The sequence below is a fragment of the Rhinolophus ferrumequinum genome, chromosome 4, assembly GCF_004115265.2.
Source record: "Rhinolophus ferrumequinum isolate MPI-CBG mRhiFer1 chromosome 4, mRhiFer1_v1.p, whole genome shotgun sequence".
Lineage (NCBI taxonomy): Eukaryota > Metazoa > Chordata > Mammalia > Chiroptera > Rhinolophidae > Rhinolophus > Rhinolophus ferrumequinum.
Genome location: NC_046287.1, coordinates 30,909,564 through 30,935,894, shown reverse-complemented (window position 1 = coordinate 30,935,894; position 26,331 = coordinate 30,909,564).

Genomic DNA, 26,331 nt, shown 5'->3' with positions numbered 1-26,331 from the left:
TCTTACATTACTGGAACTTCCAGCAATATTTAATAAGAGTGGTGAGAGAGAACATTTTTGCCATTTTACTAATTTTAAAAGCATTCAGCCTTTTACCATTAAGTATAATGTTAGCTGTAGTTTTTTGTAGATCGTCTTTATTAAGTTGAAGAATTCTCCTCTCTTCTCATTCTATGAGAGTTCATTGACGTCAATTGGGAGTTTTTTAAATTATGAATTCAATTTTCTTAATAAATATATGAATATTTATGCTATTTCATAATATTGGGGTGTGGTAGTCTGTGCTTATTTTAAAGATTCCTGAATTTCATCTAGGTTGTTAAATTTATGTGTGTAGATTTGTCTCTAGTTTTTTCTGTATTATTCTTTTTATTTCTGCAAGGTATGTAGTGATATACCCTGTTTCATTTCTGATATCAGTAATTTATATTTTTCTCATTTCTTTGTCAGACTTGCTAGAGTTTTCATTGATCTTTTCAAAGAAACAGCTTTTATTTTTATTGATATTCTGTATTATTTTCCTGTTTTCAATTCCATTAATTTTTGGCTCTTATCTTTATAATTCCCTTTCTTTTGTTTGTTTTGGGTTTATTTTGCTCTTCTTTTCCTGAGTTCTTAAGATAGGTGATTAGATTATTAATTTAAGAGTTTTTCTGTCTTCTAATATATGCACTGCTTGGAGATATAGTTTTTGGAAGAATAAATTTTAAAAAATATAAATCACCCAGTACCCTTTATCACACAAAGTATTTAAAATGTTAGAGTTTGGGTTTGTTGTGTTTTTTTAAAAATCTTCTACCAATACTATGTTTTTTCTACCTACCTATAAACTATATAGATGGTCACTTATCTCCTGTTCATAATATCAGTTCCTCTATTTTATTGCCATCTGAGAATCTGTGTGTCTGACAGATATGTGAAACTCAACTTTTTAAACAACAATCTTCACTCCAAATTCATTTTCTTCCTGTATTTTCTGTTTAAATTTGTAGGGTAGCTCTCCTTCAAGCAACACAGAATTATAATATGGGAATTTCACCCTCCCCACCCAATTTTTTTCCGATAAAGAGTAACCAAAGTTTAGAGATAATATATTTTACCCCTACCCACCTTTATCTGGCCTTGGTCTTCAGTTTCATCCCTTGTGTTTTTCTGGTCTTAATTGACATTCTAGACCTTTTGAATAACATGACGATCCCTCTATGTGCCATGTGATCTTTTTCAGTTCTACATTTTTGCAAACATTTTTTACTTCCCATTTTTTCTATCTGGAAATATTCAGGTCATACTTTTGGATTCAGTTCAAGTGTCTCCTTTTTTGCCTAAAAGAATCTGATTTCCTGTCTGCCCTCTCTGTGGCACAGAAGCTTCAGGAAGGATCTACCATTTTTTTTCTTACTGCTGTTTACCTTTTACGTTCAAGAATTATGTAATTTATCATTCTAGATTATAATTATTTGTGTACATTTCATTCTCCCATACTGTGATGTTTTAGAGACAGATTATGTTTTTCCTATTTTTATATCCTCTGTCTTACATAGCATGAGAAAAATAGTAAGTGCTTAATAAAAATAAGTTTAATAAAGACTTAAAATAATCAAGTTGTTTTTTATTTTTCTTAATAATAACTACAGAGCTAGACATTTTGAAAACTATCTTAGTGATCTGACTTGTTACGAATTTAATCTATGAATAATTTTGTCATTTTCAACACAGAGGTTAAGTATAAATTTTTTTAAAAAAAATTATTTATTCTGATGATATTCAATGCGTATTTATAGAGATTTTAGTGCATTGACAAATGTGTTAAGTGAACTTTCAAAATTTATCAGATTCATTCCAACCTCCTCCAGATTAGTACCTTCCTCTTGTTTCTCTGTTCAGTATCTAGCTCGTGCCAAAGCCCTTTGTATGGGTAATACAATGATAGTCTAGAGCCTATTATGTCCACCTCGAGTTCTGTCACATCGGTCCCTTTCTGTATTCAAAGCCAAATAAACTAAAACTGGCTTAGGAAACTCAATTCTGCCACAGTTTTGTTCAAAAATTTAGTAGCATCCTTCTCCTAAATTAAATACAAATTCTCAAATCCTTATTTCCAATTTCAAAAATAACAATAGTGTGAAAATAGAAAGCAATTTTGTGTATGATACAAACCCATTTTGGAAGTAATGCTTGACCGAAATCGATTAAGAGTCTTTGGTCATATTTGTTGCTCTTAGAATGAATGTTAGTTAGTCTGTTTCTCTGTGTATATAGTAATATGTTTGTTTATAATGTGTTGCCTCTGAGCCCACTGATGTATCATACATTTATGCATCATGTTAATAACACACAAACAAAAACTAGAACAAAGACAGTAGGAAAGAAAGGGAAAAAAGAAAAGAAGCAAAAAGGAAAGAAAAGGAAGATATCCAAGGGCATTGAATAAAATATTGTGAGCCTACACTACCTCTACTGTCTACATTCAAGACCACTCACTTTCTGCCCTTTCTCCAACCCATCATACCATGTTTATTCCCCTAAGGGTTATTTTGGCTTTGATTCATTAATTTAAAAAAAAAAAAAAAAAAAAAAAAGGTGTTCCTAGCTTCTAGGCCATACAAAAACAGATGTGGATCAAATTTGGTCCATAGGCCATAATTTGCTGACCCCTGATTTAGACATTCATTTAATTTGAAGGTTTAAGAGATATGAGCTAACTAATTGTTGAAATAGGACTTTTTTTTTTTTTTTGCTGTCTTGTTTAAAATGAACGTAGAAAAAAAATGTTAATTTATGAAAAACAGGAGACATTTGTTGGCATATAGGGTTGTATGGCGAAAGAAACAGAGTGACCAAGATAAACTTGGTTTAATTTGTGAAAAAAAGATTTGTGGGTACACTCATTAAGAAGGTATTCTTTATAGATAATTTGGAGTATAGAGTATTTGAAAAGTTCTTTGGATGAAATAAAAAGATGCAGACCCATTTCTCTCAATTTGAATCATCACCAAATCCTGTTGCAATTACTGGAATTCTTATGTAAAAGTTTTCTCCCAAGATTTCCAACAGTCCCCAAAATTAGCTGAAATGCTTTGAGAGATATCTCCCATTGACAACATATTCTCGTTTTCCTTTGTACTATTTCCGTTTTCTTCTCTTCCAGGCCTGTTTCCCCCTATATTTTAACTCTCTTCATTTGAGACAGTATTTTTTTCACTTAGTCTATACCCACCTTCTTTCTCTTCAGCAATTATTGTCTGTCAAGAAACAACTGCCTTTTAGAATTCCTATTTTGAAAAGGCATTGTGTTTGAGAACATCTTGATAGTTCAATTTATTCTCTATCTTCATTAACTAAGTCAAACAAATAAACAAAATCTAAGAAGCATTTAATAGAGTACCAAATTAAATGTTGGAGGATATGTAAAATAATGTGATAATTGCAGTCTTCTTCTGTGTTATTTTTGTTTGTTTGTTTTTCCTTTTGTTTGTTTTCTTATACCTATCAGAAATGTAGCAAAAAGGAGGTTAAACTTGTTAGCTGTTGTTATGTAAGACACTGCCAATGGCTGGTTGGATGGCATGCACATTGAAAGACTGTAGCTCAGAGGCAGAGAAAGTTCCCAGCACTGAATGTCTCAGTCCTTCAAGGTAATTACTACATACAAGATTAAGAAAGTTAGTACTGAAGTTACTCTATCTGATCTACTTCTCAAGAGTCACCAGAAATGACAAATTATTGTATTATATTTTCAAGAAAAATATAAATAAATTTAAAGTAGCCCTCCGGTCTGTACTAACCCAGCTATACAAATTTTCAGCAACATTCAGTGCAGTGTTCTTCATTATTTTAACTCTCCCCCTTCTGGACTTTGAGTATATGTAAAATCTAATTCTAAAAAAGAAATCAGGTTGGAGAACTCTTAGAAAGCACAGATTAGTTTGTTTTAATAGTACAAAAAAGGTTCCTTGTTAATTATACAGACTAGCATAGAGATCAGATTAAAAGAATCACTCATTGACAAATGGTCATTTCAAATGTAGTTTTAAAAGTAGGAATAGTAAAAGAAACATCAGTGCCTTCAGAAAAAAAAATGTTTAAAAAATGAAATTAAAACAAAAAAATCTCATCATTCTCAAAAGCAAAATTAAAATTACTATGTGAAGGAAGATCAGAGAAGTATCTTATATTTGAAAAGTTGTGCTAATTAAATTCTCTAGATATCGTTTTGCTGTTACTGATGAGAAATTATAGTGTAGTTTGCTATTTGACCTTTCTCTTCTTTTCAGTGCTGGCAGCAAAAGAAAGTAAATTTTGTGGTAGAAAGTCATTCTATTTCAAACATTAGCACACTTTTAATGTTTATTACATACTGATGTGTTCTATTCATTATTAAAACAAGCTGCGACCTCTAAAATTGAATATTAAACATACTGGTGGCAAGATTTTTAAAAAGTAAAATTTCAAAATGCCACTGAAGATTATATAATTCTCAAAGATAAAACATGTATAGTACAGTGACAAATAATGTTTTTGGTAGAGAGATCATCTCGTCTGCAGTTATGTGTTCGTAAGTATGTTATGGTTTATAGAATGGAATACTGCTAAGTCTCCTGGCAATGTAGACAATTTAATAGAAACACACATAAATCAAACTTACTTTCCTCATGTTTTGTGAAACATTTTATATAAGGCATATATCACTCACAGTAATAATAATAATACAATGATAAATGATACCTAGGTGTCATATAATAAGGTGATAAACCTCTTGATGAAAAAGAGGCAAAAGTCAAATAGTCAATTTTAACACTTCACCAAACCTGTCCTAATGAGGATGCTGGGTTGATTATTATGAAAAGATAAAGACTTTATCAAAACAATAAGGGTTATGTGGTGGAAAAAGAGTTGTTTATCTTATAGTTCAGCTAAGGATGCTTCGTTTTCCCATCAGAGAAGGGAGCTTCTCAATGGGAGGAGTCAGAATTTATATCATTACCCTAATACAAAAAAATAGATAGAATCATTATAAGAAAGGAAAACTATCAACTAAATCTCTAAAGATGCAAAAATCCTCAACTAAATATTAGCTCATTAAATCCAACAATGTATAAAAAGAACTATGCATTATAGCCAAATGGAATTTATTCTAGGTATGAAAGACTGGTTCAACGTTAGAAATTCATGTAATATAATTCTGTATGTCAACAGACTAAAGAAGAGATGTTATATAATCTTATCAACAGATGCAGAGAAAATATCTGACACCAATATCTATTAACTATTTTTTTAAGGGAACCTCAACAAACTAAGAATAAAGGGCAGCTTCAAATTGATAAAGAACACCTATAAAAAAACTATAGCTATCATCATATTTAATGGTGAGAAACTGTACACTTCTGTCCTATGATTATGAACAAGTATCATAGTTTGTCCATTTCTTAAAAAATAAACATCATCTTATCATATGATGCTGCAATAGATGCTGCTTTTACCCAGCTTATTTGAAAACTAACTTCCACGCTCACAAAAATGGCATGTGGATATTGGCAGCAGTTTTAGTCACAGTCACCAAAAACTGCAAACAACCAACATGTTCTTCAATAGGTGAATGGACAATCTGTGATACATACAAGCATCTGTGATACAAACAATGTGATACAACCATCTGTTAGACAAACTATCTGTGATACAACCATACAATGAAATGTTATTCAGAGATATAATAAATAATCTATCAATCCATGAAAAGACCTAAGGAAAAACCTTAAACGCACAGTGCTAGGAAAATGAATTCAGTAAGAAAAGGAGACATATTCTTTGATTCCAATGATATGACGTTCTGGAAAAGACATAACTATGGGGACATTAAAAAAATCAGTGGTTACCGGACATTCTGGAGGAGGAGGAGAGGGTTGACTAGATGGACACAGTGTTGTTGTTTGCTTGTTTCTTTGTTTTTATGGCAGCAAAACTATTATGTATGACCCTGTAATGGACACATGACATGCATATTTCAAAACCCGTAGAATTTAACAGCACAAAAGTAAAAATTAATGTATGCAAATAAAAAGTTATTTAATAAGCTGGGATAACTTAAGGAAGGACCACAAACTTGAACAAGAGAATCTAATTTTATTATAAATATTAATATATTAAATAAAAATCACTGGATGTAGGTAGAGGAGAGCAGAAGATGTTGACCTAAGTAATTCTAGAAATGAGTACACTCTATAGAGGCAAAACAAACAAGCCATTTTCACTGTATTCTAGTTGATGAAGTTGTTTTTCATCTTATACTGCTGTGCATGCAAACTGGAAGTGAACAATTAAGTAAATGGGTACTGAATAGTAGGATTCAGGTTTCTTAATGTAGTAGTGGGAATTTACAGTAAAGCAAGAGAAGTATGTAAAATGATCCATGTGGTAATATATTAGAATTGGAGAAATAGTATGAACTCATGTTTAACTCAATATGCATAGAAAAGGTTACATATAGCAATAGCTATAGATATGTGTGTGTGTATATGTATATATTTATATATGTGTGTATATATGTGTGTATATATATGTGTGTGTGTGTGTGTGTGTGTATGTTATATATATAAACATACATAAATTTCTTTCCTTTATTAGCTAAGAGGTCCTAGAAGCAATGTCACTCCAGTAGAAGAAGCACACCTAGCCCCCAGATCTTGATATCTAATACTATTTATTCTAAGTGAAAGGCTCCAGTCTTGGGAGAAATAACTGATTGTAGGACTTGGGCAGAAAATATACAAGATGAGCCTGGAGCATCATGTAATAACAAGAAGAGAGGCAGTGCTAAAACTACAACAAAATTCACCTCTACATTGATGTGCAAATGTCAAAGGGACACAGGACCCAACTAAAAGATCTCTCAATCGCCAAAGTTGGAAGAAATTTAATAACCAAATATAGTAGTACACTGAAACCCTATGTAGGAAAGAAACGTCCATGAGTTCATACGTAGTTATATAAATAAATTATTTATTGAATAAATAAATAAATGGTATAGAAGAGACAGATCTCCCTTGGAGAAAAATCCAGATAAATTGTGTAAGTACTCTTATCCTCAAGGAGTAAATCCCCCCTTCTTAAAGGTGTGACTTTCTTCCAAAAATTTCAATTTGGAAATTAGAGGGGGTGAAGAAAGAATAATCTTATCATGGAGAAACTTGAGAAACACTACCTTCACCAAGTGATAAAGATAATTATTCACATTTGATAAATCATGTTGATAATACATACCCTTGCTATGATGTGTTGAAAATGATAATCACCTCTGTGATTCCCCCCTTCAACTCATACACCAGTTTAAGAATCAGAGAACTATCAAACAAATTCTAATTGAGGGGCATTCTACAAAAAACAGTTGACTAATACTCTTCAAAACGCTCATGATCATCAAAAATAAGGGAAGTCTGACAAACTGTCACAGGCAAGAGAAGCTAAGGATACATGAAATCTGAATATAATGTGATATCTTGGATGCAGTCTTGAAATATGAATAGACATTAGGTAAAAATGAGGGAAATCTGAATAAACTATGGACTTTAGTTAATAATAATAAATCAACATTGGTTCATTAATTTTGGCAAATGTACCATACTAAGGTACAATGCTAATAATACAGGGCTCTATGGGAACTCTCTCTATGCTATTTTCTCAATTTTTCTCTGAATCTAAAACTATTCTAGAAAATAGAGGCTAAAACAAATAAAAATGTACTCACAAGTGAACATAATACAAATTATGGTCTTTAAAAGTGTTTTGGTCTTGATAAAATTTACAAAATACTTTCATACGGCGAATAACTTTTTGTCTATTGAAAAGAAACAAAGATATTTGATGACATATCTGGATTAAACAGCCCAACAAACATTTTTTTTTTAAACTACCAAAAGGAAAATATTTGTCATGCTGCAACAGTTAGGGACAATGTAAAAACTAAGCTTGTTTTTATACAATTTTACACAGCTGTCTCTAAGCTAGTGTTCTGGGCAAGTTTCAGAACTTCTCAAATTATTTATAAACGGAACAAACAAAGCTGCCCCAGTCCATTCACAATTGATTTCTCAGTCTCTTTTCAGTACTCAAGTACTGAGGCTCTTTCACAAATGCAGCGTGTTTTCCATACCCTGTGAAAAGTGACGTCAGCTGCAGAGGTGGATGTCTAAACATTAGGATTCCAAAGTGTCTGGTAAATTCATCTTGGACATTCAAACATTAAGTCAACACTGTTTCTAGACAATATGGAGAAATGAGAATTCAGTTCAGTTAAAAAGATACATGCAAAAAGTGACTTTTTTCCTCTATTATTATCTAGTCTTCACGTTACTTTGTGAAGTTTGGCCCTAATACTTATTTAGGAAGAAATAGACCTAACTATAAGAGGACAATCTGATTTTTGAATAGTTCCTTCTATTTTCAAATTTGATATGGACTGAAGCCTTGTCGTATTGTGATTAGAATTTACCTGCCCCATACCTCCTCCCCTTATTTCAATAGATCATAATCTATGAGGGAAATTGTATGTGTGATTGCATTCTTTCTAGCAAATGTCGATTTGAATTGTGGGACACCACATAAAGAATGACGGTTATGGATCTGAAGGAGGGCTGAGAGGTGTTCTGTTCTCTTAGGAAAAGAATAAGCCATTTCTTCATCATTAAATTTTAAGTTCCCTATGGAACCATGGAATTATATTTATTACTCACTAGAGAAGGGGAAAAAATCCACAGCCAAAATCTGATCAGTCACAAAATGATTATCTTGTTTCTGCTTTATCTATGCCCTTTGCTTCTCTCCATCCCTCCAGCCGTCCAAATTTGTGTAAGAATGCTGCTGATGTTGCAGTTACCTTAAAACTCACTCAAGGCCGGCCCGGTGGCTCAGGTGGTTAGAGCTCCATGCTCCTAACTCCGAAGGCTGCCGGTTCGATTCCCACATGGGCCAGGGGGCTGTCAACCACAAGGTTGCCGGTTCAGGTACTGGAGCACCGCAAGGGATGGTGGGCTCCGCCCCCTGCAACTAGAAAACGGCAACTAGAAAACGGCAACTAGACCTGGAGCTGAGCTGCGCCCTCCACAACTAAGACTGAAAGGACAACAACTTGACTTGGAAAAAAAGCCTGGAAGTACACACTGTTCCCCAATAAAGTCCTGAAAAAAAAACCCAAAAAACTCAAGTATAAAATATACACGTAACTAATTTTGTATATTGATATATCTACATATTTGTGTAGTATATGCAAATGCTATTATCCAATTATATATAATAAAAACAGAATATGACTTATAATGTACTATGTAACTATATTTTAAATATTACTGTTTATTATAAATAACACATATAAAATATATATATATATTGAAATATATATCTAAATATGTATCTCAATATGTATGTATCTAAATATGTATCAATATATATTTTAGATATCTAAATATATAAGATTCCTGCATTTATTCTCTCTTAATAAATTTTTATTTTATTTATATTGTATCACCTTATATTTCTTGAAATTAATATTTATACTAGGAGTATAATTCATGTTTATAATGTTTAATAGCATGTAGGTATTAAGCCAATAAAAAGAAAAATGACTAATAGTCACAAAGATCCACTCAAAGTATAAAAATGTAATATAATTTCAATTTAAAAGTAGTATAAGCATATATTTCCCCATATAAGGGGATATAAGGGAACTGTTCAGGAATAATTCTGTCCAATTTTTGGCTCCACTATTATATAGCCTTGGACAGACTACATAAATACTATTAGCTCTAATCCTCCTCAGTAAAATAAAGGTAATAATGTACACAGTCTTTAAAATTGTTGAGGATTAATATGATAAGGCATCAATATGCTCAACTGGAGAATGATAAGGAATCCCATCAAAGCATGATAAAAGTCAAGGTTGTGAATAAATAAGTTTGTAGCCGATTACTAACAATTGAAAAAGATGTCAGTTTTTGCAAAAGCCTAGTGCTACAAAGGCCTAATAACACTGTGAAGGCTTTCTGTAAAAACAAAATTTTACTTAGCAGAAAATATTATTTTCTAACTTCTCTCATATTCTGTTAAAGATTATATTTCCCCCATAGATTGAATTTTTATGAATATTATATATCTATATATGCACATATATATATATATATTATTCATTACAATATATATATTTTTTAGTATGTTCATATACATACATAGAGACTTTCTGGTTTTGCTTGTGTCATTCCTCTTATTTCTCTGTTGATTCAACCATTTGTTTTATAACGGTCTTATTTCCTGCATAACTCTAATAGGGAGCTATTTCAACTTATATAAATTTTTTAATAACTTCAAATACTGAAAGCTTTGTGCTGATTGTATTCACGATATAGTAGGTCATAAAATTTCAAAGGAAAAAATGCTCATGAACAAGTTAGCAACAAAATATTTTCTATATACATTTTGTATTTCTAGATTCCATGAGATTGAAAAAGGGTCAGAGCTGAATGATTCTGACAATGGAATTGAAATTGAGTGCTTATCCACTTCTTATGAATTATAAATTATTTTCCTTTTAGAGTCAAGTTTAAATATGACTTCATTGAGGCGGTACACTGCAGATAATCAACAAATTTCTAAAGAATTTGCAAGCAAAAAACATTTTTGCTTTCTTTTGTAATTGTCATTTTAATTATTCTAAAAAGTCAAAGGATAAATCTATTTTTAATTTATTTAACTTAAATTTTTACTTTTATTTGAAATATTTTCAAATTTACTGATAAAGTGCAATCATAATACAAGGAATTCTTATATATCTCTCACCAAGAGGACTCACTGAAATTTTACCAACTGTGCAATTACACGTTTTACAGCAAAAGAATCCAATCCTCTATCATTTTACTCAGCTGTGATTGTTTTCTTCAGTATCCCTCACTTTGGAATAATTCTTCTGACCTTTCTTAATCTTCGTTAATTTTGAAAATACAGCCCAATTCATTTGTAGAATTTCTCTCAATTTGGATTAGCCTGATGTTTTCTCAAATATTGTTTTAGGTTATGCATTTTCTGGTAGAAATATCAGTCATGATGCCATATCCTTACTCCTGTGAGGCAGTGAATGATATCAGCTTGTCCATCAAACTTATTTTAACTCTGATCACTTGAATTATAAGGGTGCCAACTCTTCTCCAGTGTGAATTAACTCTTTCACCTTTGTAATTTTTAAGTATTTTGAAGGACCTAATTTGAGACTATGTGAATATTGCAGCCCTTATCAAAAACATACATGCTAGTTTTATAGTGCTTTGATGGTTGTTATTTGAATTAATTATTAATATGACGGTTACCACATTTTCTAATTACAATTAATAGATGGTGAATAGATGATTTAAATTATATTATCCTTTCAAAATTCATTAGTTGACATACAATGTTAAGGAAGGTGTTCCTCTTCACATTTATGTATTAATTTGTTCTAGATTTTATTCTTTACCTATTCATGACTCCCCCGTTTCAAAGAATAAGAAATGTAGCCTTACTGCTCTAGCTACATGAGTATTACTGGCCATTAGCTCTGTCCTCTTAAAAATGTCCCTCCACTGTAGACTGCTGCCTTTCCCCCAACCGTGCCTCCGTCTGGAGGAAGCCTGTATCCAAGGACTGGTTGGATGTAGGAGTATCAAAGTCCAGTCAGTCTCCTTGCCACATCTAAATGACCCATCCTACCTTCAGAGTTTCACTTGTTTCAGGCTGATCTTTGTTGTGTCTGCATCAGAGTCCAAATTCTCCCTCTCACCAAAAGCTATTTCCACAGGTGTTGATACCAAGAGTACTCCCTCATAAATTTCCTGAAGGGTAGTCTCTGATTGGGAGTGTGCTTCCTGGGGCTTCCAATCTGCCATAGAGTATGTTTGCATTTCATTAATTAATCATTACATATTATGATATTAAGGAAATATAGAAGTAAATGTATAATCAATACCAATATAAGCAAAGCTATAAATCTAAAATATCAGAATTTAGTACAATTACTTCTGGAGTCCATACACCTACACACTTATAGTAAATTAATTAACTCCAATCTAACTTTTTGTAATGAAATTGACAATTATTTCATTCATGAGTTGGGAAAAAAACATTTGTATATAGGATACATATTACCATGAACAAAGGAATACAAATGCTTTCTGAAAGACCGGAAAGGGAGACAGTGGACGTTTTTGACATTATCTTTTGATGTTTACGTTAATGTTTAATATTATTGCCCTGGAATCAGACTACCTGTGTCTGATAAGACTTTGGGCATAAGTGTGTGACCTTAGGAAGTTACTGAGCCATTCTTAGCTTCAGTTTCCTTCAGCAGAAAACCGTGACGATCTGTTTTGATTACATAACAGATTAAATAAAAATAATACATGCAAAATGCTTGAAAGAGTATGTGATAAATGGTCAATACCTGCCATCTGTTATTACTGTTTGAAGCAAACCTCTTAGCAGGCATCATGCCCCACAGGTTCTCCTGTTACTAGCACTCTAGAGACAGCAGTGATGTGATGCAAATTGTGCTGCACTTGGAATCCAGAGAATGTATTGAAGATTTTGTTTTTCACATACTATGTGATATTGACTACCTTTTTCTCCAATTCACTATTCACATAGTGCGAAATTTTACATAAGCAGAATACTATTGTAAGGATCCCATGGATTGGTGCATGGGAGAGCCTGTAATATCCGGCACAGTAGGCAATCAGTTTGTAGGAGGACAACAGTTGGGGGAGATATAGCGTGGTCTTGATATTTGCCTCAAAAAGATATTGGTGAATCGTTCAGGTAGCAATAGTTATTACGTGCATGCCTTGGTTCTCATCTGTCCTTTACACAAACTAATCTCTTCCGCATTCTCTTCTGACCTTATTTCATTACTCACACTAGCAGTTGTCAAGCTCAACATTGTTTGTGTTTTGCCAGTTTAATTGTCATGAAGTTGTAATCTCTTTGTCAGGAATTATTCTAAACATAGTGATTAAAGTGCACAATTTTCCAAAAAATATGTTTCAAACCCTCAAGATATTACTATTTCTATGAGCAGCTTCAGAAATCTGTGGCCAGCTGAAGGTGCCATCTCCTCCAAGGTGAACTGCTGATGACTTCCACCAAATTCCCAGCTGCAAAATACGTACAAATAAAATTTAATCTCTTTCATATCTGATGTGAGAATTTTATAATCCTCAGTGGCTTTCGGCTGGCAACAAAAAAACTCTCTACTTGTATGTTCAAGAAAATATATCTTGAAATATTAATCATCCTGCCTGTTTTTTTTCATTCTCATCTCATAGTCATTTAGCATCATCAACAGTCTGGAGAAGAATTAGTATTATTAGCACAAGCATGAAAAATAATATCACGAAAAGTGAGCAAACTAACAAGAGTCTTTTATATTTCACAAATATGCTTCTTAGAATCAAAAGGGGGATGCTTGGAGAGTGCTGGGTATAGAAGCTGACAATACATTAAAAAGAGAATTGGGAGTAAGGCTACCTGTATCTGCTCCTTGGTAAGATGAAATAAAGGTCACCTAGAAGGGTTGAGGGGAGAGAACTATGTCCTGAAAAGGTTCTAGAGGACATGGAATTAAAGTGCTGGCCCTGGATGAGTCCTGGAGACAGGAGTGGGGTCAGAATGAAGAACTGCTGAGCACTTCCTCTGCCCATCCAGGACAGGGAAGTCTGATGGATGCAGACCGAAGTGTGCAACCATCTCTCACCGTCCACTGTTGAAGCATCTCAAGGACCCATTGGTGTTGCCTTTTGTTGTCCACTCAGAGCCTCTCATGCTGTCCCTAAATTGTCCATCGAAAAGAGAACTTGTCTTTTGTACAACATTCTCCTGATCCCCTTCTAACTACCTCACATGGACCACCCACATCTTTCCCTTGATTAACCTTTCTCTGGTTCAGGACAAAAGATCCAGAAACAAGATAGCATTCTTGTCACCCTAGTGGTCCAAGTTGGGGGTGAAGGGAAGACCAGTACTGGCCCTTGAATAGGATAGTGGGTCCATCCATTCAGGTTTCAAGTGTGTCTGTAAGATATTGTATCTCATTACTCCAACCTTGACCTCAAAAAGTATAATTATTGTAGTGAAAGTAAAAAAATCACTCATACATCGCTGTTGCAGAGTCTTGCTATGCAAAATTATCTTCTATGTACTTATATGTAAGAGATTAGATGGAGACAGAGATAAAGAAAATACATGTATTTCTGGATGTATTCCCATAATTATAGCATACTTCAGAAAATTGCTAATTAACACATAATAGGTGTGATCTTAGCTAATTCCTTATTTTAAATTCCATTAGCTAATGACTTACTTTAAAATCATTAAGGTTGTCAGAAGAAGGAAGGGAGGACGTGATAAGCTGCCAGATCATTTCCAATTTTAAATCTCCATCGATGGTTCAGGATACAGCTTTTTTACGGGAACTTACAAGGTTTTCTCATAAGTTTAAGAAAACAAGCAGTAATCTGCTTTATTTTAAGGAATCTTAGAATGTATGAAATTTGAATAGCAGTGTGAAAATACGGAAAACGATAGGAGCCATTTGTCTTTAATAACTTGATACAGAAACATTGTTTATGGAAACAACACATTGCAATATTGGTGATCATAGCTGCTTTAAATGAACTGCATGAAGTGTATCCTGTGCAATAAATCTTGATTGAGTCAGAGAATTACAGAGGAATATTTAGTCTCCCCATATGTCCTGAACTGTTCATTTCCTGTTACTTTGCTGGAAGCAGAAGCCAAAGACTTCCAGTTTTCTGACTTTATTATCATGCATCTGCTGGTTATTGCTATTTAAGCTGACTTGGTTCTTGATGACCACAAGGTGACTTACTATAGTTGTTTTCCCAAAAGACATTAGCAGCAACACATGTTTTTAAATGCATTCAGTGTTGCTTTGAGACTTTTCCAATAACTTGGGAGCAATCAAATGTAGACTACACGCATGTAGTCATAAGTTAATGTAAACTTCTTTAGAGAAAAGGACAGAGTTGGTTTCAATCTATAAATTGCTTTCAGTTTTTTATTAACATTATACTTCTACATTGCATTTGGATTTAGATACAATTTAGCTCATTCCATATACCTTTCAGAGCATGTCACTTAAGTGTTTATATCAAGCGTGCAACATATCAAAACATTCTCCAGAGAACTTTCAATAGACTATGCACATATTACCTAGATTACTTCCTTATCTGGATTTGCTAAAGCAAATACCTACTTACAAATATGTAATAACTGGAGCCCAATTCCATATTCAGAGAAGAAGTCACTTTCACTGCATCTACTGGTCAATTCTATTTTAGTATATGATGTTTAATTTGATTAAAAGAAACAGAATAATTGGAGATTTTTCAGTATGATGAATTCATTCAGAATTCAGTTAAGAACTTTGTCCTTTTACTTACACTCAAAATTTTAAACGCACTTTCTTTTGTACGCATATGTATTTTTTGCAGCTATAATACGATCAGTGTTTCCATTAATTACCAGCTGTGCATCAGTATTTGCTCAGCACTCTGTTGGTCCAGATTTCTTTTCAGAGCACATTATCCCCTTAAGCCTCTTTAAAAGTTAGGGATTTATTTGAGCGTACTAGAAATAGATTCTTGGTTGAGTGTTCATTAACGACTACCAAGCCACGAAAGAAGCTACTGCCTTTTCTACAGTTGAGAACTAGACAGGGAACAACTAGGAAGCTGTTCCTTCAGCTGCCAGGTGCAGAAACACAAGGCCACTGCCACAATCAAGAATTCCATACAAGGGGAAAATCACCATGGCTAGCTGTGTGTCACCAGCTCCAGACCATGCACACCTTTGCCTACCTTTGTCACCTCTTGGTACACACAAAGTCAGTGACTTTATTCTGCACATCGGCTAATACTGCCGCAGAACAATCCAGCATCTCAGTATAGTAGATGGCCAAAATTTCACCGGCGGCAGAAGTATGATCTCTGCCTCACTTCTGCTTGCCAAATATTAAGCAAGGGCATCTGGGTTAGCCAAATATGCATCATATCCAGAATTTCCAGAGTGACTGAGAAATACAGTTTTAACTTTGCAGACTTTGCAAGACAACACACATTAGAAGGAAGTAGAGAGCCCATATCCTGTATCAACCACAGGTATTTAAGTATATTGTCTTGTATCCATATAAAAAACACTATGAGTCAAACTACCCTGTTTTGTCCACAAGGAAACTAAAACTCAAGGAGTATTAATAATTTTCAATACAACCAAGCCCTTGTGATTTCCACTACACTTTCTAATTTTACCTCCACCTGACTTCCCCTTTTTTTAAAATGACTGAAATTTTTCCTTTGCTCATCTCAAACAGGTAACTTTTGCTAGACTCTGAACATATTAACTGAGGTTCTTCCTTATCCAAACTTCCTGAACAGAATATAATTAGAACTCCATTTTCCAATTTTAAAAATTCTCTTTATCTCTTTATTTAACCTCTTTAAAAGACAATGGTATATTTGTTAAAGTATGATAGATTAGTGAATTAAATGTCAGTTATTATAAAGTTGGACAAGTTAAATATTCTATACTTACATTTATGAAACACTGAAAAATCATTGGTTTTACTTTATTTTGGAATCCTATATTTCTGTCCTATAGAAATAGGATACAAAATAAACAAAATCTTTATAGTGGTAAAATTGAAGAAAGGAATATCTGTGAACTTCAAAAGACTAAAGGTCCACAAGAAGACAGGAAAGAATCATGATGGTAATTTATATTATATTATAATTTCATAGATAGTTTCATAGATATTATAATTTCATCAAATTTATTCTGGAAGAGATAATGTTTTCTCCTCTTTCCTTTAAGTAAAAGTTAAGAAAAAAAATATTTTGCTTGCTTATATGACATCATCCTTTCTTTCTGATATTTGTCTTTAATAAGATGAAAGTGTCGAGGAGAAGATTCAATAAGTCTTATAGGTATCGTAACCTCCACTGTCCTTCCAAATCTCTTCCCAGATTAGTCAAGAGGAAAGACAGCCAAAATTAAGTACGATTACGAGCCCTGTTAGCATTTAAATCTCCTAATGCCTCTTCTTCCTTTTGTATTAGTTCACTACTTTTATCTAGTTTAGTCCCATTCCTGCTTTAAAATGAATGTTATGAATGTGGCATGCACATTTTTTAAATTGGATTTTCAAAGCTAGAAGGGTAAGCAGGGCTACCTTATTTATTTTGATCTTAATGTGGATTAAGTAGATTATATGGATTAAGAAAAAAATAAGGAAAAGAAAAACTGAAAGTACGTATGATGGAATAACAATATAGAAATATTGAAATATATAGTAATAGTTCCATGTATTAATATATGGTAATATTTTCATTAACTAATTGTTCGGCATTAAGTATTTTCTCTTACTGGAAATAATAGCACAGAGCATAACATACTGTGACATCTCAATATGGCACTTATAAACTTTGCTATCAGAAAGATTGTCTTAAATATCCATAGGTCATTTAAACTATATATAATTCTTTATCTTTTCTTCTTTCAGTCTCTATAAAAAATTTGTATCTGTTCACTCTCCCTTTTATAACATCTCAAGTATTAATAAGTAAATATAACATTGAGGAAACTCTAAACCAGCAAGTATAAAATAATAATAATTTTAATAGAAGCCATGTGCTGTTTGATGAACCAATATCGAACAAGATCTCAGTGGTAGATCTTTGATATCTTTTGATCAATCATGTTTAATTCACCCCCTCCAAACACCAAGCATATTTCCTTTGGTGTAATTCTCTCCTCCATTTATGTGGCATGATAAATGCTTCTAATATAGATGCCAAAGGGCCAAATAGATGCTTTCTTTCATTTGGGACAGAGCCAGAGGTAGATCCCATGATGATTCTCAGCAAACTATGTGCTCTCTTTTGGGTCTTTGAATATTGAGCAATTGACACCCAAAATAATGTTTGGATTTGTTTATTTTCATAAACATGGAGCTCTAGCCAGAATTTTTCTGTTGTGAAACCATTCAGTATTCCATAATTCTCTTCACTTAGGCTTTGTTTTTGCTGATTTCTAAATCTGTTTTTACGGTCCTTTAAAAATTATTATTTTTTTAAACCTCTGATAATTTCCTCCTCCCTCCTAACCCCCCGCTGCTGCCCTGCCACAGGAAGTTAGCCAGAGTCAGCTTAAATTTGCAACCAAAGAATCAGAAACGTGTGTGTGAGGGAATGGAATATTAGCAGCAGATTCTCAGGGACTATGCAGTATTTGGAATTATCTGTTCAACAATGGGTGAAAGAAAGTATGTTTCATTCCTTTTCTTTCTTCTTTCTTTCTTTTATTAGTTTCAGGTGTACAAACAACCTAATAGTTAGGTATTTACACCCTTCACAAAGTGATAACCCCTACAATGTACTACCCATCTGACATCGTATATAACTGTTACAATACCATTGACTATATTCCCTATGCTGTACATCCTGTGTGGGGGGGAAATATATACATATAAAATGAATCATTAAACTGGGTGATTATATATAATGACTATATATATATATATAATATAAAATCTATGAAGTGATCCCCCTGATAAATCCAGTCCGCATCTGGCACCCTACATTATCTTTACAATATTATAGATTATATTCCCCATATTGTATTTCACATCCCTGTGACTATAGTGTGACTACCAATTTGTACTTTCTAATCCCTTCACCTTCTCCCCCATCCCCACCCCCTCCCATCTAGCAACCATCAGTATTTTCCCTAAATCTTTGAGTTTAATTCTGTTTTGTTTGCTGATTTATTCTGTCCTTTTGATTCCACAGATACGTGAGATCATATGGTATTTGTCTTTCTCAGTCTGACTTATTTCACTTACGATAATATTCTCTAGGCCCCTCCATGTTGTTGCATTTGGTAAGATTGCACCCTTTTTTTATGGATGAGTAATACTTCATTGTATAAATATACCATAGTTTCTTTATCCAATAGTCTATTGATGAGCATTTCAATTGTTTCCATACCTTGGCTATTGTGAACAGTGTTGCAATAACCATAGGGGTGTATATATCTTTTCAAATTGGTGTTTTCCTTTTCTAGAATAGACAGTAATAGCATAAAGCACAGTGGTGAAATAATTATTATTTATTGGAGCTGCAAGTTTCTGCCACCATGGAAAGTTGTAAAGAATACCAGGTCTCAGAGGACCACAAGATAAGGTACCGATTGATAGTAGATGAGGGTGAATAACTTTCAGCAGAGATAGACAAGTCCCTAAGAACACAGACAGACAGTCAGATAATATCTATGAATACGCTAAAAGGTCTCTTAAGTCTTGTAGTACAGAACTAGAATTGATGAAAATAAAAGGAAATCTGAGTATCATCATATGGGTTGACATATTACAATGCTAGTTCAATTTACAGCCTACTAAATTACAGCCTTGACTGAGAAAGAGTGAAGTAATTGAAATGAGGGCATCTTTGAATATTCAAGAGACTGGAAGTAACACAATTTTTTAGCCCTTTGGAGGCACTCACCAATAAATTTATCTGGAATGGAGTAAGAAAGGTGGAGAATGTTAGGAAATTATGCGACAGAGGTAATAGGATGACAATATCTTACAGTCCTTGTGATTGCAAATATTTTCACTTTTACTCTGAATAACAGGGTTGTGAGCAGAGAAATGGCATTACTGATTTACTATTTAATATAAATCCCTCATGTAGCTCTGTTGCAATACATAGAAGGGAAAGTTTGGAAATAAGGAAACTAGTTAGAAGACGCTTTAATTAATTCATGAAAGAGATAATAGTTTTTTGAATCAAGGTTATAGCAATGGAAGTCATAAAAAGTTGTTGTATCACAGTATGCTTTAGAGGAAAATTCAACAAGTGAGTTGATGGATGTGTTTTCAGAAAATGTAGTGAAGGATAATCCCAAGGTTTTGAGCCTGCACAATTAACACAGATGGAATAGCCAATAACTAGAAATGGGGAACCCTACTGGATGAACAGCTTCTGCTGATTAGTAATTGGAACTATGAAGTTCCATGTTGAGCTTGTTAATTTTATAATGCTTATAGACAATCACATGATCATGGCAAATAGGCACTTGAATATATGAGCATGGGATTCAGTTAAAAGTTTCAGGATAGAAATATAAATGTAGGAGTAATTAGTAAACAGTTCATTTGGTACAAATAATGAAACAGTTTGGGTATAGGTCTCTACATCTATTAACCTATAATAGTGAATTATGTAGCAGTAGTGTCTTCATCTGCATGATGTAGAAAACATTCTACTGTGGTCAAAAACCAATTTATGTATTTTAAATAGCAGCAAGTCTCCAGATAGGGCATTCCAGTGCAGATTTGGTTGCTTGAGAAAATTTTAAGAACCCAGACTCCTCCTTGCCTCACAAAAGATATCCTTATCATGCAACTTTCATCCTCATGGTTGTAAGAAGTTCACTCCTTGCCCAACCTCATATTGAATTCCAGTCAAGAGAAAAAGAAAGAAATGTATGGCCCAAATCAAGAAAGGCAGAACTCTTTCAGAAATATTCACGGAACTTTGATAAATCTCATTTACTAAGAGCACAAGATTTAGCTACTCATAGCAATAAGAGAAGCTAGAAAATGTGGTAATTTTAGCTGGAGTTCACATATTGAGAAAGGGTGGGGGACTACCATGTTTCCCCGAAAATAAGACCTAGCTGGACAATCAGCTCTAATGCGTCTTTTGGAGCAAAAATTAACATAAGACCCGGTCTTATTTTGCTGTAATATAAGACCGAGTCTTATATAATATATAATATAAATAATATAATATAATAATATAATACTGGGTCTTATATTAATTTTTGTTCCAAAAAACGCATTAGAGCTGATTGTCCAGCTAGGTCTTATTTTCGGGGAAACACAATAGATACTAAGTGAACAATTAGCAATACTGCCACAAGCCACCGTAGTGAATGGTAAATGAGAAGGAGTCATGAGCCTCTGTGAGTGGGAATCACAATCATGTGGAATAATTTTTCATAGTATGTGCACATACACACACTCAATGATATTTAGAATTATTGTTCTAGATGGCATTATCCTTTTCAAAACACATTCATTGCTCAAGCATACAGAGGCATCAGTATATTATGAACCACTAAACTAGATGATCTTGAAAATTTAAGATAATATAAAAACACAAATATAGACTTATATGGTGATATAAAACAATAAATTGTACTTTTTAGACACTTTCACTACGCTAAATACGCAAAAGAACCAATTTCTGCTGGCAGTTAAATGTGTCTTCTGTTGTTCTTGCTGGAAGCATATTTTCACATTGTCATTATGTGCCGTGTGATTATATGATGTATATCCCGTATAGCTGCAGGAAGATTTCTCAACCTAGTATTAGAAAAGGCAACACCCTACTTCTTAGAAAAGGAAAAAAAAAAAAAAGCAAAGCATCTATTCTTCTTCCAAATTACATAATCTTCTTGAATTTGCTTCCTTACAGCATGCACATGCACAAACACACACACACAAGTTGGAAATATCCTTTAGATTCCAAACAGAGGGATTATCATAATTGTAAAGGGAAATGCACCTTGTAGAAACTTGCATTTATGGGCCAAAAGAGAGAATACTTTTTTTTACGTAGATTTTCTTCCCACCAATGACTCATCAAATAATCTACTTCTCAAAGAAGATGTGAAGTTTAACTAGTTAAGAAAAAGGGAAAGAATGAAAAACTCCTTTGCAATACATAGGACTACAATATTCTGTGTTTTAATATAGCAATGAAGGGAGGGGCTTCACATATTCAACAGGTATTTATTGAATACTTATGTGTCAGTCACTGTGGATGCAGTAGTCCTATTGCAATGCTGAAATAACAAAATTATTAATTTAATTCCATACTTCTTAAAATAAGTAGTGACAGTTTTTTGTTATCGCTAAAGATATTTTTTTCATGACAACATATAATTCACATTATTTTTAATATACTTAATTTTGTGGGAATATCCTTCAGTATTTTTTCTATATTCCTCATGACATTTATAGCAGAAATTATAGTTTATAAAAATAATAGTTAATACTTTGTGAGCATTTACTCTATAGCAGCACTTGTTTTACTTGATTTCAACCTCCCATAAACCCTATAAAACAGACATTATCATTGTGTCCATTTCACACATTTGGAAACTAAGGCTTAGAAATATGAAGATAGTCGTTCTTGATCACACCATCAGGGATGCATCTTAGATTTAAAAACGAACAAATACACACAAAAAAGTTTTTGGAACTCTAGCTCTTAACCACCTCACTGCTGTGTTCATACCTATTTTTGCTATACTTGTTTTTGTTACATTTTATTTCTCCACGAACTAGCTTAATCTCTGCTACCGCACACCATTAGTTCATTATGGTGCCTGACTCTGAAGTAAAATGCTAAAAATGCTACTAAGTGCAATGCCAAACAAAGCCCAGTATAAAAACCTGCAGTGTGCGACATTTATCGTCTCCGGAGAGGCAAAAAGCAAGTATAAAGGCAATTGTGATACAATACCTTATAGCTGTAATTGTACAAGGACATAGGCAGGTACAAAACCCAGACTTGGACATGTCAAGAAGGTAAGACATGACAGAAGACTTCGCAATTCCGGGAAGCCCTACTTTATGCAGGACACAAAACATCTCACTCTACACATAAAATCTATCTTATAAACGATTTAATTCATTGGTTTCATTTGTTACTCTTTGATAAATATGTGATCTACCACAAGGTTTGATATCCAGAAATCAACATTATTTTGTTGTGCTAGAAAATAAAACAGCCAGTTAATTTACCAGCAAGGTTTTTTGTTTGTTTGTTTGTTTGTTTGTTTGTTTGTTTGTTTGTTTGTTTTTTGGGGGGAGGAGTGAAGAATAGCACAGAATTACAATTCGCGACAAGCATGCTATTGCAACAATTATAGGCAAATCCAACAAGCAAAGGAGAGGAAGTTAATGGAGCAAAAGAAGGAAGTTTTGAGGGGTTGTTTTGAATGACAGTCCATTGGAGGAAAGTGAGAATTCTGAGTGGTGAGGCTCTCTCACAGGCTGAGTTGCTAGGCAGAGAAGGAAATCTTCCTTCCTCCTGCTGCAGTAGTAAAATAGTACGGACTTGCAAGGTGCATCTCTTCTGTTGCGGTCTGTCATTGACGATCTTTCTTGGGGTCTGTAATTGACATGGAGCCGTGGAGCATAAGGGCTTCTCTACTAGCTTCCCGACTCCATTTTGGATGAGGTTTCCTTTTACTAACTTTCACATCTACAACTTCTTTCTTCCAAAATCTTAGTCTGCAAGTTGCTGTTATAAGGGAGTAATAAAAGGGAGTGAATACAGCCTCTCTTCTCCAGCCTGCTCCCACCCAACCCCCAGCAGTTTCTTCCTGACTGGGTTCTTCCTCTCTCCTCTCCTAAACCATAATTCTCATCCTCCTAAGCAGGTTCAACATCCTGTTCCCAGGTCTATGTAGATATTTTGAAGTTTAAAATGATTAGACAACTACTTTTCCTCATTACTGAAACATGTTTTATGAATATCAGATACCTCAGGCCCCATATTTATGTATTCAACCTAGCTGAAATAACAGAGTAAAATATAAATATTTAAGTGCTGTATTTGCACACTTGCTTGAAATATAATAATTTATAAAATTAGTTTTAGAAGGGATATTTTATCCCTTTACCCTTTTCCTGTAACCCTAGATGAAGACACTGTTTACCAAATGCTCTCTTGAAACATCCATAAGTCATTTCTTTATATCCTCTCCTCATTTTCTTTTTAATAATTAACAATTTTTTTTCAAATTTAACATATAGATCAATAAAATAGTTTAACTGTCAAAAATATTCTTTCTTTTTTTAGTGTAGCTTCTGCCTGTTTCTCTATTTCTCTCAGCTTTTGAAGTTTAACATAATTTTTCCTTACACTTCAATACCATAAACGACCCCTAAATACTGTTTAGTATTTTATGTTTGCACATCCTTGGAAATTGCTTACCCAGAAATGCTTTGCAGTTGATTCACTAATACATTTTTTCATCTTCCTCTTCCTAATATTTTTTTGTGTGTGTGTGAGTTATCCCACTACCTCTAAATACATGTGAAAACCCCTCTGCAGCTTTCTATAAAGTTAAAGCTAATAAGGATCTTAAAATGTATCTAGTCTAATGATTTTATTTTGCAGATGAGAACAATGTTGTGGAGAGTGAAAATAATTTATTCAAGGTTATATAGCTTTTTCATGGCAGAAGTAAGACTGAAAATAACTACTGAATTTTCTTATTTAGTATAACAGTCGTGATGCCACATGCTTGCTTACTATTGGGTCTTTACCCCAACATGCAAACTGGGGGAAAGAAGAGCAGTTCTAACATAGAGTCTCTGGATTTGTATCTTCTTGACAGTATTTTAGAATGTAATACTCTTGGCTCTGCATTTAAGTTCTCTTTGGAGAAGATCCAGTCAACCAAACAAACATGGATGAAAAACAGGAAAAGAGAATAAATAATCTCTCTGCCATTTATGATAACATTTTAAAACAACACTGAGCTTAAATAAATGTTTGCTGCAATTTTTTTGAGACTTAAGACTCCATTTAGTGAGTTTAGAGGAACTCCATATATGTTACACATTTCTTAAACTATGTTAAAATCCATAAATCCTACCTTCATCCCCTTTTGAATAACTTTCTTATACTAATGTGTCCAAATTTACTATAATTCACTCTCAGTTTTACTCTTAAAATCATGAATGTTTAAAACACTTACTGAGAATAATAAAGAAAAGGATTTTTTAGATGTATGTGCTTGGATACATCAATGACATGCTTTCAGTCTCAGTTACATTATCCGTTAAATATATAATAATTTATAATGATGTTTGAGGATTAAACAATGCAATGGATGTGAATGCAATTTTCATACGTGAAAATATATAAAAATATTCAGGTATTTTTATTGCATAACCACCTCCCCTCAAATGCTGTTTCCACATATATATAACTATATAATTCTACATGTTTTCTCTTTTCTGCTCTGTAACATCAACATCTGGAAAGCACCAAAGTCTCCTCCTCAGTGAAGCTTTTTGTGACATCCACCTCTCTACCTTCAAGAAGAGAATACAGAACTTCTATCACTTTAGTCCAGCAGTACCTTATCCAGTCCTTTATTTAGGCACTTATTTTATCATTTATTTATAAAGGTATCTCCGTGAATTGGGAGCTTCCTACTGACTTCTTTATCTTCTTTTCCTGTATTTTAACGTAAAACTTTGCGGGGGCTAGGTGCCTGAAGCAGATATTGTTGGGGATCGAAAAATAGGTTTAATCCCTTTCTTCCTTACAAATAAAACCTAGAGTTTAGTGCCCTTTCTACCAGTTTGTAGTTTAAATTCAATATTGCTTTCAACATTCATTTTATTTAATCCCAATTACATTTCTATTTCACCCATTAAACAAACAAAAATGATACCTGAACTACAGGGAAAAGCACACAGTCTCTTTTTTTTCCTCTTCTGACTCAAAACAATCCTTCATTTTCTATATTAGTACATTCTCCAGTCTTTCTTCAGTTCTTACCACAATCATGTAAGTGATGAAAAAACTTTTGAAGAATGGTCAGTGCAAGTGATCAAACTTTTTTTATAAACAGTAATACAAAAAATCGACATAGAAATGATTTTTCTATGTAAGAGATTATCATATTTTTCTATGATAAGAGATTATCATATTTTTTATTAATATGCTTTGGAATAACTTTGGAATGTTTGGGGGAGAAAATTCCAAATTTCATTACATTTCAATTTGTTAATATTCATACCCGTTCAGTTATCATTGTTCATACAAATAGTTATATTTTATTCACATATTCTGTGTCCCTTTACTAAGCTCTTTATACATATTCTCATTTAATCTTGATACCCTAATTATTAGGTGCTACTTTCTTCTGCAGATTTGAAACTGAGTGTGAAAGACGTTAGGAAAGTTGACCAAATTCATGTAGCTCTAAGTGGTAGAACTGGTTGGAGCCAAGATTTCACTCAAATCTTTCTGATTCTAGATTTCAAGCTCTCAGTCACTGTTCTTTATTTTCTCAAGTATCAACAGAAAAAAATGTATTTTGACTTAATGCTCTGAGAAAATTGTAGTATATAGGTACATACATACATATATATATATATATGTGTGTGTGTATATATATATATACACACACACATATATATGTGTG